Genomic DNA, 15,925 nt, shown 5'->3' on the forward strand with positions numbered 1-15,925 from the left:
TCCCTGATAATTACTCTGGCAAGAGGTGCATCCAGCTGCACGTGTCCCTGATCATTACTCTGGTAAGAGGTGCATCCAGCTGCAGGTGACCCTGATAATTACACTGGCCAGAGGTGCATCCAGCTGCAAGTGAACCTTATAATTACAGCGGCAAGAGTTACATCCAGCTGCAAGTCACCCTGAGAATTACTCCGGCAAGAGGTGCATCCAGCTGCATGTGTCCCTGATAATTATTCCGGCAAGAGATGCATCCAGCTGTGCGTGTCCCTGATAATTACAGTGGCAAGAGGTGCATCCAGCTGCACATGTCCCTGATAATTACTCCGGCAAGAGGTGCATCCAGCTGCATGTGTCCCTGATCATTACTCCGGCAAGAGGAGCAACCAGCTACACGTGTCCCTGATAATTACTCCACCCTGATAATTACACCGGCCAGACGTGCATCCAGCTGCATGTGTCCCTGATAATTACACTGGCAAGATTTGCATCCAGCTGCAGGTGACCCTGATAATTACATCAGCCAGAGGTGCATCCAGCTGCATGTGTCCCTGATAATTACTCTGGCAAGAGGTGCATCCAACTTCAAGTATAGCTGATAATTACACTGGCAAGAGTTGTATCCAACTGTATGTGTCCATGATAATTACTCTGGCAAGTGGTGCATCCAGCTGAACGTATCCCTTATAATTACAGCAGCAAGAGTTACATCCAGCTGCAAGTGACCCTGATAATTACTCCGGCAAGAGGTGCATCCAGCTGCATGTGTCCCTGATCATTACTCTGGCAAGTGGTGCATCCAGCTGAACGTATCCCTTATGATTACAGCGTCAAGAGTTACATCCAGCTGCAAGTGACCCTGATAATTACTCCGGCAAGAGGTGCATCCAGCTGCATTTATCCCTGTTAATTGTTCCGGCAAGAGTGCATCCAGCTGTACGTGATCCTGATAATTACTCCGGCAAGAGGTGCATCCAGCTGCATGTATCCCTGATAATTACTCCGGCAAGAGTTGCATCCAGCTGCACATGTCCCTGATAATTACTCCGGCAAGAGGTGCATCCACCTGCATGTGTCCCTGATAATTACTCCGGCAAGAGGAGCATCCAGCTACACGAGTCCCTGATAATTACTCCACCCTGATAATTACACCGGCCAGAGGAGCATCCAGCTGCATGTGTCCCTGATAATTACACTGGCAAGGTTTGCATCCAGCTGAACGTGTCCCTGATAATTACTCTGGCAAGAGGTGCATCCAGCTGCAGGTGACCCTGATAATTACATCAGACAGAGCTGCATCCAGCTGCAAGTGACCCTGATAATTACTCCGGCAAGAGGTGTATCCAGCTGCAAGTGACCCTGATAATTACTCCGGCAAGAGGTGTATCCAGCTGCAAGTGACCCTGATAATTACACTGGCAAGAGGTGAATCCAGCTACACGTGTCCCAGATAATTACTCTGGCAAGAATTACATCCAGCTGCAAGTGACCCTGATAATTACACCGGCCAGAGGTGCATCCAGCTGCATGTGTCCCTGATAATTAATCTGGCAACATTTGCATCCAGCTGAACGTTTCCCTGATAATTACTCCGGCAAGAGGTGGATCCAGCTGCACGTGTCCCTGATAATTACTCCGGCAAGAGGTGCATCCAGCTGCACGGGTCCCTGATAATTACTCTGGCAAGAGGTTCATGCAGCTGCAATTGACCCTGATAATTACACCGGCCAGAGGTGCATCCAGCTGCATGTGTCCCTGATAATTAATCTGGCAATATTTGCATCCAGCTGAACTTGTCCCTGATAATTACTCCGGCAAGAGGTGCATCCATGTGCACGTGTCCCTGATAATTACTCTGGCAAGAGGTGCATCCAGCTGCACGTGTCCCTGATCATTACTATGCTAAGAGGTGAATCCAGCTGCAGGTGAACCTGATAATTACACTGGCCAGAGGTGCATCCAGCTGCAAGTGAACCTTATAATTACAGCGGCAAGAGTTACATCCAGCTGCAAGTGACCCTGAGAATTACTCCGGAAAAGGGTGCATCCAGCTGCATGTATCCCTGATAATTATTCCGGCAAGAGATGCATCCAGCTGCACATGTCCCTGATAATTACTCCGGCAAGAGGTGCATCCAGCTACACGTGTCCCTGATAATTACTCCACCCTGATAATTACAGTGTCAAGAGGTGCATCCAGCTGCACATGTCCCTGATAATTACTCCGGCAAGAGGTGCATCCAGCTACACGTGTCCCTGATAATTACTCCACCCTGATAATTACACCGGCCAGAGGTGCATCCAGCTGCATGTGTCCCTGATAATTACTCTGGCAAGAGATGCATCCAACTTCAAGTATCGCTGATAATTACACTGGCAAGAGTTGTATCCAGCTGTATGTGTCCATGATAATTACACTGGCAAGAGGTGCATCCAGCTGCACGTATCCCTGATAAGTACTCTGGCAAGAGGTGCATCGAGCTGCACGTGTCCCTGATAATTACTCCGGCAAGAGGTGCATCCAGCTGCAAGTGACCCTGATAATTACACTGGCAAGAGGTGAATCCAACTACACGTGTCCCAGATAATTACACCGGCAAGAGGTTTATCCAGCTCTAAGTGACCCTGATAATTACACCAGCAAGAGGAGCATCCACCTACACTTGTCCCTGATAATTACTCAACCCTGATAATTACAGCGGCCAGAGGTGCATCCAGCTGCATGTGTCCCTGATAATTACTCTGGCAAGAGGTGCATCCAGCTGCACGTGTCCCTGATAATTACTCCGGCAAGAGGTGCATCCAGCTGCACGTGTCCCTGATAATTACTCTGGCAAGAGGTGCATCCAGCTGCACGTGTCCCTGATCATTACTATGGTAAGAGGTGCATCCAGCTGCAGGTGACCCTGATAATTACACTGGCCAGAGGTGCATCCAGCTGCAAGTGACCCTGATAATTACACTGGCCAGAGGTGCATCCAGCTGCAAGTGAACCTTATAATTACAGCGGCAAGAGTTACATCCAGCTGCAAGTGACCCTGATAATTACTCCGGCAAGAGGTGCATCTAGCTGCATGTGTCCCTGATAATTATTCCGGCAAGAGATGCATCCAGCTGTACGTGTCCCTGATAATTACAGTGGCAATAGGTGCATCCACTGCAGGTGACCCTGATAATTACATCAGCCAGAGGTGCGTCCAGCTGCATGTGTCCCTGATAATTACTCTGGATAAGAGGTGCATCCAACTACAAGTATCGCTGATAATTACACTGGCAAGAGTTGCATCCAGCTGTATGTGTCCATGATAATTACACTGGCAAGAGGTACATCCAGCTCCACGTGTCCCTGATAATTAAAAACACAAGAGCTGCATCCATCTCCACGTGTCCCTGATAATTACTCTGGCAAGAGGTGCATCCAGCTGCACGTGTCCCTGATCATTACTATGGTAAGAGGTGCATCCAGCTGCAGGTGACCCTGATAATTACCCTGGCCAGAGGTGCATCCAGCTTCAAGTGAACCTTATAATTACAGCGGCAAGAGTTACATCCAGCTGCAAGTGACCCTGATAATTACTCCAGCAAGAGGTGCATCCAGCTGCATGTGTCCCTGATAATTATTCCGGCAAGAGATGCATCCAGCTGTACGTGTCCCTGATAGTTACTCGGGCAAGAGGTGCATCCAGCTGCATGTGTCCCTGATAATTACTCCGGCAAGAGGTGCATCCAGCTGCACGTGTCCCTGATAATTACAAAGACAAGAGGTGCATCCAGCTGCACGTGTCCCTGATAATTACTCTGGCAAGAGGTGCATCCAGCTGCACGTGTCCCTGATCATTACTATGGTAAGAGGTGCATCCAGCTGCAGGTGACCATGATAATTACACTGGCCAGAGGTGCATCCAGCTGCAAGTGAACCTTATAATTACAGCGGCAAGAGTTACATCCAGCTGCAAGTCACCCTGAGAATTACTCCGGCAAGAGGTGCATCCAGCTGCATGTGTCCCTGATAATTATTCCGGCAAGAAATGCATGCAGCTGTGCGTGTCCCTGATAATTACAGTGGCAAGAGGTGCATCCAGCTGCACATGTCCCTGATAATTACTCCGGAAAGAGGTGCATCCAGCTGCATGTGTCCCTGATAATTACTCTGGCAAGAGGTGCATCCAGCTGCACGTGTCCCTGATCATTACTATGGTAAGAGGTGCATCCAGCTGCAGGTGACCCTGATAATTACACTGGCCAGAGGTGCATCCAGCTGCAAGTGACCCTGATAATTACACTGGCCAGAGGTGCATCCAGCTGCAAGTGAACCTTATAATTACAGCGGCAAGAGTTACATCCAGCTGCAAGTGACCCTGATAATTACTCCGGCAAGAGGTGCATCCAGCTGCATGTGTCCCTGATAATTATTCCGGCAAGAGATGCATCCAGCTGTACGTGTCCCTGATAATTACAGTGGCAAGAGGTGCATCCACTGCAGGTGACCCTGATAATTACATCAGCCAGAGGTGCGTCCAGCTGCATGTGTCCCTGATAATTACTCTGGATAAGAGGTGCATCCAACTACAAGTATCGCTGATAATTACACTGGCAAGAGTTGCATCCAGCTGTATGTGTCCATGATAATTACACTGGCAAGAGGTACATCCAGCTCTTAGTGTCCCTGATAATTAAAAACACAAGAGCTGCATCCATCTCCACGTGTCCCTGATAATTACTCTGGCAAGAGGTGCATCCAGCTGCACGTGTCCCTGATCATTACTATGGTAAGAGGTGCATCCAGCTGCAGGTGACCCTGATAATTACCCTGGCCAGAGGTGCATCCAGCTTCAAGTGAACCTTATAATTACAGCGGCAAGAGTTACATCCAGCTGCAAGTGACCCTGATAATTACTCCGGCAAGTGGTGCATCCAGCTGCATGTGTCCCTGATAATTATTCCGGCAAGAGATGCATCCAGCTGTACGTGTCCCTGATAGTTACTCGGGCAAGAGGTGCATCCAGCTGCATGTGTCCCTGATAATTACTCCGGCAAGAGGGGTATCCAGCTGCAAGTGACCCTGATAATTACACTGGCAAGAGGTGTATCCAGCTGTACGTGTCCCTGATAATTATACCGGCAAGAGGTTCATCCAGCTGCAAGTGACCCTGATAATTACACCAGCAAGAGGTGCATCCAGCTGCATGTGTCCCTGATATTTACAGTGGCAAGAGGTGCATCCAGCTGCAGGTGACCCTGATAATTACATCAGCCAGAGGTGCATCCAGCTGCATGTGTCCCTGATAATTACTCTGGCAATAGGTGCATCCAACTTCAAGTATTGCTGATAATTACATTGGCAAGAGTTGTATCCAGCTGTATGTGTCCATGATAATTACACTGGCAAGAGGTGCATCCAGCTGCACGTATCCCTGATAAGTACTCTGGCAAGAGGTGTATCCAGCTGCACGTGTCCCTGATAATTACTCCGGCAAGAGGAACATCCAGCTACACGTGTCCCAGATAATTACTCTGGCAAGAATTACATCCAGCTGCAAGTGACCCTGATAATTACACCGGCCAGAGGTGCATCCAGCTGCATGTGTCCCTGATAATTAATCTGGCAAGATTTGCATCCAGCTGAACGTGTCCCTGATAATTACTCCGGCAAGAGGTGGATCCAGCTGCACGTGTCCCTGATAATTACTCCTTCAAGAGGTGCATCCAGCTGCACGGGTCCCTGATAATTACTCTGGCAAGAGGTGCATCCAGCTGCAAGTGACCCTGATATTTACACCGGCCAGAGGTGCATCCAGCTGCATGTGTCCCTGATAATTAATCTGGCAATATTTGCATCCAGCTGAACGTGTCCCTGATAATTACTCCGGCAAGAGGTGCATCCAGCTGCACGTGTCCCTGATAATTACTCTGGCAAGAGGTGCATCCAGCTGCACGTGTCCCTGATCATTACTATGGTAAGAGGTGCATCCAGCTGCAGGTGACCCTGATAATTACACTGGCCAGAGGTGCATCCAGCTGCAAGTGAACCTTATAATTACAGCGGCAAGAGTTACATCCAGCTGCAAGTCACCCTGAGAATTACTCCGGCAAGAGGTGCATCCAGCTGCATGTGTCCCTGATAATTATTCTGGCAAGAGATGCATCCAGCTGTGCGTGTCCCTGATAATTACAGTGGCAAGAGGTGCATCCAGCTGCACACGTCCCTGATAATTACTCCGGCAAGAGGTGCATCCAGCTGCATGTGTCCCTGATAATTACTCCGGCAAGAGGAGCAACCAGCTACACGTGTCCCTGATAATTACTCCACCCTGATAATTACACCGGCCAGACGTGCATCCAGCTGCATGTGTCCCTGATAATTACACTGGCAAGATTTGCATCCAGCTGCAGGTGACCCTGATAATTACATCAGCCAGAGGTGCATCCAGCTGCATGTGTCCCTGATAATTACTCTGGCAAGAGGTGCATCCAACTTCAAGTATAGCTGATAATTACACTGGCAAGAGTTGTATCCAACTGTATGTGTCCATGATAATTACTCTGGCAAGTGGTGCATCCAGCTGAACGTATCCCTTATAATTACAGCAGCAAGAGTTACATCCAGCTGCAAGTGACCCTGATAATTACTCCGGCAAGAGGTGCATCCAGCTGCATGTGTCCCTGATCATTACTCTGGCAAGTGGTGCATCCAGCTGAACGTATCCCTTATGATTACAGCGTCAAGAGTTACATCCAGCTGCAAGTGACCCTGATAATTACTCCGGCAAGAGGTGCATCCAGCTGCATTTATCCCTGTTAATTGTTCCGGCAAGAGTGCATCCAGCTGTACGTGATCCTGATAATTACTCCGGCAAGAGGTGCATCCAGCTGCATGTATCCCTGATAATTACTCCGGCAAGAGTTGCATCCAGCTGCACATGTCCCTGATAATTACTCCGGCAAGAGGTCCATCCACCTGCATGTGTCCCTGATAATTACTCCGGCAAGAGGAGCATCCAGCTACACGAGTCCCTGATAATTACTCCACCCTGATAATTACACCGGCCAGAGGAGCATCCAGCTGCATGTGTCCCTGATAATTACACTGGCAAGGTTTGCATCCAGCTGAACGTGTCCCTGATAATTACTCTGGCAAGAGGTGCATCCAGCTGCAGGTGACCCTGATAATTACATCAGACAGAGCTGCATCCAGCTGCAAGTGACCCTGATAATTACTCCGGCAAGAGTTGTATCCAGCTGCAAGTGACCCTGATAATTACTCCGGCAAGAGGTGTATCCAGCTGCAAGTGACCCTGATAATTACACTGGCAAGAGGTGAATCCAGCTACACGTGTCCCAGATAATTACTCTGGCAAGAATTACATCCAGCTGCAAGTGACCCTGATAATTACACCGGCCAGAGGTGCATCCAGCTGCATGTGTCCCTGATAATTAATCTGGCAAGATTTGCATCCAGCTGAACGTTTCCCTGATAATTACTCCGGCAAGAGGTGGATCCAGCTGCACGTGTCCCTGATAATTACTCCGGCAAGAGGTGCATCCAGCTGCACGGGTCCCTGATAATTACTCTGGCAAGAGGTTCATGCAGCTGCAATTGACCCTGATAATTACACCGGCCAGAGGTGCATCCAGCTGCATGTGTCCCTGATAATTAATCTGGCAATATTTGCATCCAGCTGAACTTGTCCCTGATAATTACTCCGGCAAGAGGTGCATCCATGTGCACGTGTCCCTGATAATTACTCTGGCAAGAGGTGCATCCAGCTGCACGTGTCCCTGATCATTACTATGCTAAGAGGTGAATCCAGCTGCAGGTGACCCTGATAATTACACTGGCCAGAGGTGCATCCAGCTGCAAGTGAACCTTATAATTACAGCGGCAAGAGTTACATCCAGCTGCAAGTGACCCTGAGAATTACTCCGGAAAGGGGTGCATCCAGCTGCATGTATCCCTGATAATTATTCCGGCAAGAGATGCATCCAGCTGCACATGTCCCTGATAATTACTCCGGCAAGAGGTGCATCCAGCTACACGTGTCCCTGATAATTACTCCACCCTGATAATTACAGTGTCAAGAGGTGCATCCAGCTGCACATGTCCCTGATAATTACTCCGGCAAGAGGTGCATCCAGCTACACGTGTCCCTGATAATTACTCCACCCTGATAATTACACCGGCCAGAGGTGCATCCAGCTGCATGTGTCCCTGATAATTACTCTGGCAAGAGATGCATCCAACTTCAAGTATCGCTGATAATTACACTGGCAAGAGTTGTATCCAGCTGTATGTGTCCATGATAATTACACTGGCAAGAGGTGCATCCAGCTGCACGTATCCCTGATAAGTACTCTGGCAAGAGGTGCATCGAGCTGCACGTGTCCCTGATAATTACTCCGGCAAGAGGTGCATCCAGCTGCAAGTGACCCTGATAATTACACTGGCAAGAGGTGAATCCAACTACACGTGTCCCAGATAATTACACCGGCAAGAGGTTTATCCAGCTCTAAGTGACCCTGATAATTACACCAGCAAGAGGAGCATCCACCTACACTTGTCCCTGATAATTACTCCACCCTGATAATTACAGCGGCCAGAGGTGCATCCAGCTGCATGTGTCCCTGATAATTACTCTGGCAAGAGGTGCATCCAGCTGCACGTGTCCCTGATAATTACTCCGGCAAGAGGTACATCCAGCTGCACGTGTCCCTGATAATTACTCCGGCAAGAGTTGCATCCAGCTGCACATGTCCCTGATAATTACTCCGGCAAGAGGTGCATCCACCTGCATGTGTCCCTGATAATTACTCCGGCAAGAGGAGCATCCAGCTACACGTGTCCCTGATAATTACTCCACCCAGATAATTACACTGGCCAGAGGAGCATCCAGCTGCATGTGTCCCTGATAATTACACTGGCAAGATTTGCATCCAGTTGAACGTGTCCCTGATAATTACTCTGGCAAGAGGTGCATCCAGCTGCAGGTGACCCTGATAATTACATCAGCCAGAGCTGCATCCAGCTGCAAGTGACCCTGATAATTACTCCGGCAAGAGGTGCATCCAGCTGCACGTGTCCCTGATAATTACAAAGACAAGAGGTGTATACAGCTGCACATGTCCCTGATAATTACTCCGGCAAGAGGTGTATCCAGCTGCAAGTGACCCTGATAATTACACTGGCAAGAGGTGAATCCAGCTACACGTGTCCCAGATAATTACTCTGGCAAGAATTACATCCAGCTGCAAGTGACCCTAATAATTACACCGGCCAGAGGTGCATCCAGCTGCATGTGTCCCTGATAATTAATCTGGCAAGATTTGCATCCAGCTGAACGTTTCCCTGATAATTACTCCGGCAAGATGTGGATCCAGCTGCACGTGTCCCTGATAATTACTCCGGCAAGAGGTGCATCCAGCTGCATGGGTCCGTGATAATTACTCTGGCAAGAGGTGCATCCAGCTGCAAGTGACCCTGATAATTACACCGGCCAGAGGTGCATCCAGCTGCATGTGTCACTGATAATTAATCTGGCAATATTTGCATCCAGCTGAACGTGTCCCTGATAATTACTCCGGCAAGAGGTGCATGCATCTGCACGTGTCCCTGATAATTACTCTGGCAAGAGGTGCATCCAGCTGCACGTGTCCCTGATCATTACTCTGGTAAGAGGTGCATCCAGCTGCAGGTGACCCTGATAATTACACTGGCCAGAGGTGCATCCAGCTGCAAGTGAACCTTATAATTACAGCGGCAAGAGTTACATCCAGCTGCAAGTCACCCTGAGAATTACTCCGGCAAGAGGTGCATCCAGCTGCATGTGTCCCTGATAATTATTCCGGCAAGAGATGCATCCAGCTGTGCGTGTCCCTGATAATTACAGTGGCAAGAGGTGCATCCAGCTGCACATGTCCCTGATAATTACTCCGGCAAGAGGTGCATCCAGCTGCATGTGTCCCTGATCATTACTCCGGCAAGAGGAGCAACCAGCTACACGTGTCCCTGATAATTACTCCACCCTGATAATTACACCGGCCAGACGTGCATCCAGCTGCATGTGTCCCTGATAATTACACTGGCAAGATTTGCATCCAGCTGCAGGTGACCCTGATAATTACATCAGCCAGAGGTGCATCCAGCTGCATGTGTCCCTGATAATTACTCTGGCAAGAGGTGCATCCAACTTCAAGTATAGCTGATAATTACACTGGCAAGAGTTGTATCCAACTGTATGTGTCCATGATAATTACTCTGGCAAGTGGTGCATCCAGCTGAACGTATCCCTTATAATTACAGCAGCAAGAGTTACATCCAGCTGCAAGTGACCCTGATAATTACTCCGGCAAGAGGTGCATCCAGCTGCATGTGTCCCTGATCATTACTCTGGCAAGTGGTGCATCCAGCTGAACGTATCCCTTATGATTACAGCGTCAAGAGTTACATCCAGCTGCAAGTGACCCTGATAATTACTCCGGCAAGAGGTGCATCCAGCTGCATTTATCCCTGTTAATTGTTCCGGCAAGAGTGCATCCAGCTGTACGTGATCCTGATAATTACTCCGGCAAGAGGTGCATCCAGCTGCATGTATCCCTGATAATTACTCCGGCAAGAGTTGCATCCAGCTGCACATGTCCCTGATAATTACTCCGGCAAGAGGTGCATCCACCTGCATGTGTCCCTGATAATTACTCCGGCAAGAGGAGCATCCAGCTACACGAGTCCCTGATAATTACTCCACCCTGATAATTACACCGGCCAGAGGAGCATCCAGCTGCATGTGTCCCTGATAATTACACTGGCAAGGTTTGCATCCAGCTGAACGTGTCCCTGATAATTACTCTGGCAAGAGGTGCATCCAGCTGCAGGTGACCCTGATAATTACATCAGACAGAGCTGCATCCAGCTGCAAGTGACCCTGATAATTACTCCGGCAAGAGGTGTATCCAGCTGCAAGTGACCCTGATAATTACTCCGGCAAGAGGTGTATCCAGCTGCAAGTGACCCTGATAATTACACTGGCAAGAGGTGAATCCAGCTACACGTGTCCCAGATAATTACTCTGGCAAGAATTACATCCAGCTGCAAGTGACCCTGATAATTACACCGGCCAGAGGTGCATCCAGCTGCATGTGTCCCTGATAATTAATCTGGCAACATTTGCATCCAGCTGAACGTTTCCCTGATAATTACTCCGGCAAGAGGTGGATCCAGCTGCACGTGTCCCTGATAATTACTCCGGCAAGAGGTGCATCCAGCTGCACGGGTCCCTGATAATTACTCTGGCAAGAGGTTCATGCAGCTGCAATTGACCCTGATAATTACACCGGCCAGAGGTGCATCCAGCTGCATGTGTCCCTGATAATTAATCTGGCAATATTTGCATCCAGCTGAACTTGTCCCTGATAATTACTCCGGCAAGAGGTGCATCCATGTGCACGTGTCCCTGATAATTACTCTGGCAAGAGGTGCATCCAGCTGCACGTGTCCCTGATCATTACTATGCTAAGAGGTGAATCCAGCTGCAGGTGAACCTGATAATTACACTGGCCAGAGGTGCATCCAGCTGCAAGTGAACCTTATAATTACAGCGGCAAGAGTTACATCCAGCTGCAAGTGACCCTGAGAATTACTCCGGAAAAGGGTGCATCCAGCTGCATGTATCCCTGATAATTATTCCGGCAAGAGATGCATCCAGCTGCACATGTCCCTGATAATTACTCCGGCAAGAGGTGCATCCAGCTACACGTGTCCCTGATAATTACTCCACCCTGATAATTACAGTGTCAAGAGGTGCATCCAGCTGCACATGTCCCTGATAATTACTCCGGCAAGAGGTGCATCCAGCTACACGTGTCCCTGATAATTACTCCACCCTGATAATTACACCGGCCAGAGGTGCATCCAGCTGCATGTGTCCCTGATAATTACTCTGGCAAGAGATGCATCCAACTTCAAGTATCGCTGATAATTACACTGGCAAGAGTTGTATCCAGCTGTATGTGTCCATGATAATTACACTGGCAAGAGGTGCATCCAGCTGCACGTATCCCTGATAAGTACTCTGGCAAGAGGTGCATCGAGCTGCACGTGTCCCTGATAATTACTCCGGCAAGAGGTGCATCCAGCTGCAAGTGACCCTGATAATTACACTGGCAAGAGGTGAATCCAACTACACGTGTCCCAGATAATTACACCGGCAAGAGGTTTATCCAGCTCTAAGTGACCCTGATAATTACACCAGCAAGAGGAGCATCCACCTACACTTGTCCCTGATAATTACTCAACCCTGATAATTACAGCGGCCAGAGGTGCATCCAGCTGCATGTGTCCCTGATAATTACTCTGGCAAGAGGTGCATCCAGCTGCACGTGTCCCTGATAATTACTCCGGCAAGAGGTGCATCCAGCTGCACGTGTCCCTGATAATTACTCTGGCAAGAGGTGCATCCAGCTGCACGTGTCCCTGATCATTACTATGGTAAGAGGTGCATCCAGCTGCAGGTGACCCTGATAATTACACTGGCCAGAGGTGCATCCAGCTGCAAGTGACCCTGATAATTACACTGGCCAGAGGTGCATCCAGCTGCAAGTGAACCTTATAATTACAGCGGCAAGAGTTACATCCAGCTGCAAGTGACCCTGATAATTACTCCGGCAAGAGGTGCATCTAGCTGCATGTGTCCCTGATAATTATTCCGGCAAGAGATGCATCCAGCTGTACGTGTCCCTGATAATTACAGTGGCAATAGGTGCATCCACTGCAGGTGACCCTGATAATTACATCAGCCAGAGGTGCGTCCAGCTGCATGTGTCCCTGATAATTACTCTGGATAAGAGGTGCATCCAACTACAAGTATCGCTGATAATTACACTGGCAAGAGTTGCATCCAGCTGTATGTGTCCATGATAATTACACTGGCAAGAGGTACATCCAGCTCCACGTGTCCCTGATAATTAAAAACACAAGAGCTGCATCCATCTCCACGTGTCCCTGATAATTACTCTGGCAAGAGGTGCATCCAGCTGCACGTGTCCCTGATCATTACTATGGTAAGAGGTGCATCCAGCTGCAGGTGACCCTGATAATTACCCTGGCCAGAGGTGCATCCAGCTTCAAGTGAACCTTATAATTACAGCGGCAAGAGTTACATCCAGCTGCAAGTGACCCTGATAATTACTCCAGCAAGAGGTGCATCCAGCTGCATGTGTCCCTGATAATTATTCCGGCAAGAGATGCATCCAGCTGTACGTGTCCCTGATAGTTACTCGGGCAAGAGGTGCATCCAGCTGCATGTGTCCCTGATAATTACTCCGGCAAGAGGTGCATCCAGCTGCACGTGTCCCTGATAATTACAAAGACAAGAGGTGCATCCAGCTGCACGTGTCCCTGATAATTACTCTGGCAAGAGGTGCATCCAGCTGCACGTGTCCCTGATCATTACTATGGTAAGAGGTGCATCCAGCTGCAGGTGACCATGATAATTACACTGGCCAGAGGTGCATCCAGCTGCAAGTGAACCTTATAATTACAGCGGCAAGAGTTACATCCAGCTGCAAGTCACCCTGAGAATTACTCCGGCAAGAGGTGCATCCAGCTGCATGTGTCCCTGATAATTATTCCGGCAAGAAATGCATGCAGCTGTGCGTGTCCCTGATAATTACAGTGGCAAGAGGTGCATCCAGCTGCACATGTCCCTGATAATTACTCCGGAAAGAGGTGCATCCAGCTGCATGTGTCCCTGATAATTACTCTGGCAAGAGGTGCATCCAGCTGCACGTGTCCCTGATCATTACTATGGTAAGAGGTGCATCCAGCTGCAGGTGACCCTGATAATTACACTGGCCAGAGGTGCATCCAGCTGCAAGTGACCCTGATAATTACACTGGCCAGAGGTGCATCCAGCTGCAAGTGAACCTTATAATTACAGCGGCAAGAGTTACATCCAGCTGCAAGTGACCCTGATAATTACTCCGGCAAGAGGTGCATCCAGCTGCATGTGTCCCTGATAATTATTCCGGCAAGAGATGCATCCAGCTGTACGTGTCCCTGATAATTACAGTGGCAAGAGGTGCATCCACTGCAGGTGACCCTGATAATTACATCAGCCAGAGGTGCGTCCAGCTGCATGTGTCCCTGATAATTACTCTGGATAAGAGGTGCATCCAACTACAAGTATCGCTGATAATTACACTGGCAAGAGTGGCATCCAGCTGTATGTGTCCATGATAATTACACTGGCAAGAGGTACATCCAGCTCTTAGTGTCCCTGATAATTAAAAACACAAGAGCTGCATCCATCTCCACGTGTCCCTGATAATTACTCTGGCAAGAGGTGCATCCAGCTGCACGTGTCCCTGATCATTACTATGGTAAGAGGTGCATCCAGCTGCAGGTGACCCTGATAATTACCCTGGCCAGAGGTGCATCCAGCTTCAAGTGAACCTTATAATTACAGCGGCAAGAGTTACATCCAGCTGCAAGTGACCCTGATAATTACTCCGGCAAGTGGTGCATCCAGCTGCATGTGTCCCTGATAATTATTCCGGCAAGAGATGCATCCAGCTGTACGTGTCCCTGATAGTTACTCGGGCAAGAGGTGCATCCAGCTGCATGTGTCCCTGATAATTACTCCGGCAAGAGGGGTATCCAGCTGCAAGTGACCCTGATAATTACACTGGCAAGAGGTGTATCCAGCTGTACGTGTCCCTGATAATTATACCGGCAAGAGGTTCATCCAGCTGCAAGTGACCCTGATAATTACACCAGCAAGAGGTGCATCCAGCTGCATGTGTCCCTGATATTTACAGTGGCAAGAGGTGCATCCAGCTGCAGGTGACCCTGATAATTACATCAGCCAGAGGTGCATCCAGCTGCATGTGTCCCTGATAATTACTCTGGCAATAGGTGCATCCAACTTCAAGTATTGCTGATAATTACATTGGCAAGAGTTGTATCCAGCTGTATGTGTCCATGATAATTACACTGGCAAGAGGTGCATCCAGCTGCACGTATCCCTGATAAGTACTCTGGCAAGAGGTGTATCCAGCTGCACGTGTCCCTGATAATTACTCCGGCAAGAGGAACATCCAGCTACACGTGTCCCAGATAATTACTCTGGCAAGAATTACATCCAGCTGCAAGTGACCCTGATAATTACACCGGCCAGAGGTGCATCCAGCTGCATGTGTCCCTGATAATTAATCTGGCAAGATTTGCATCCAGCTGAACGTGTCCCTGATAATTACTCCGGCAAGAGGTGGATCCAGCTGCACGTGTCCCTGATAATTACTCCTTCAAGAGGTGCATCCAGCTGCACGGGTCCCTGATAATTACTCTGGCAAGAGGTGCATCCAGCTGCAAGTGACCCTGATATTTACACCGGCCAGAGGTGCATCCAGCTGCATGTGTCCCTGATAATTAATCTGGCAATATTTGCATCCAGCTGAACGTGTCCCTGATAATTACTCCGGCAAGAGGTGCATCCAGCTGCACGTGTCCCTGATAATTACTCTGGCAAGAGGTGCATCCAGCTGCACGTGTCCCTGATCATTACTATGGTAAGAGGTGCATCCAGCTGCAGGTGACCCTGATAATTACACTGGCCAGAGGTGCATCCAGCTGCAAGTGAACCTTATAATTACAGCGGCAAGAGTTACATCCAGCTGCAAGTCACCCTGAGAATTACTCCGGCAAGAGGTGCATCCAGCTGCATGTGTCCCTGATAATTATTCTGGCAAGAGATGCATCCAGCTGTGCGTGTCCCTGATAATTACAGTGGCAAGAGTTGCATCCAGCTGCACATGTCCCTGATAATTACTCCGGCAAGAGGTCCATCCACCTGCATGTGTCCCTGATAATTACTCCGGCAAGAGGAGCATCCAGCTACACGAGTCCCTGATAATTACTCCACCCTGATAATTACACCGG

This window comes from Narcine bancroftii, chromosome 13, assembly GCF_036971445.1.
Source record: "Narcine bancroftii isolate sNarBan1 chromosome 13, sNarBan1.hap1, whole genome shotgun sequence".
NCBI lineage: Eukaryota > Metazoa > Chordata > Chondrichthyes > Torpediniformes > Narcinidae > Narcine > Narcine bancroftii.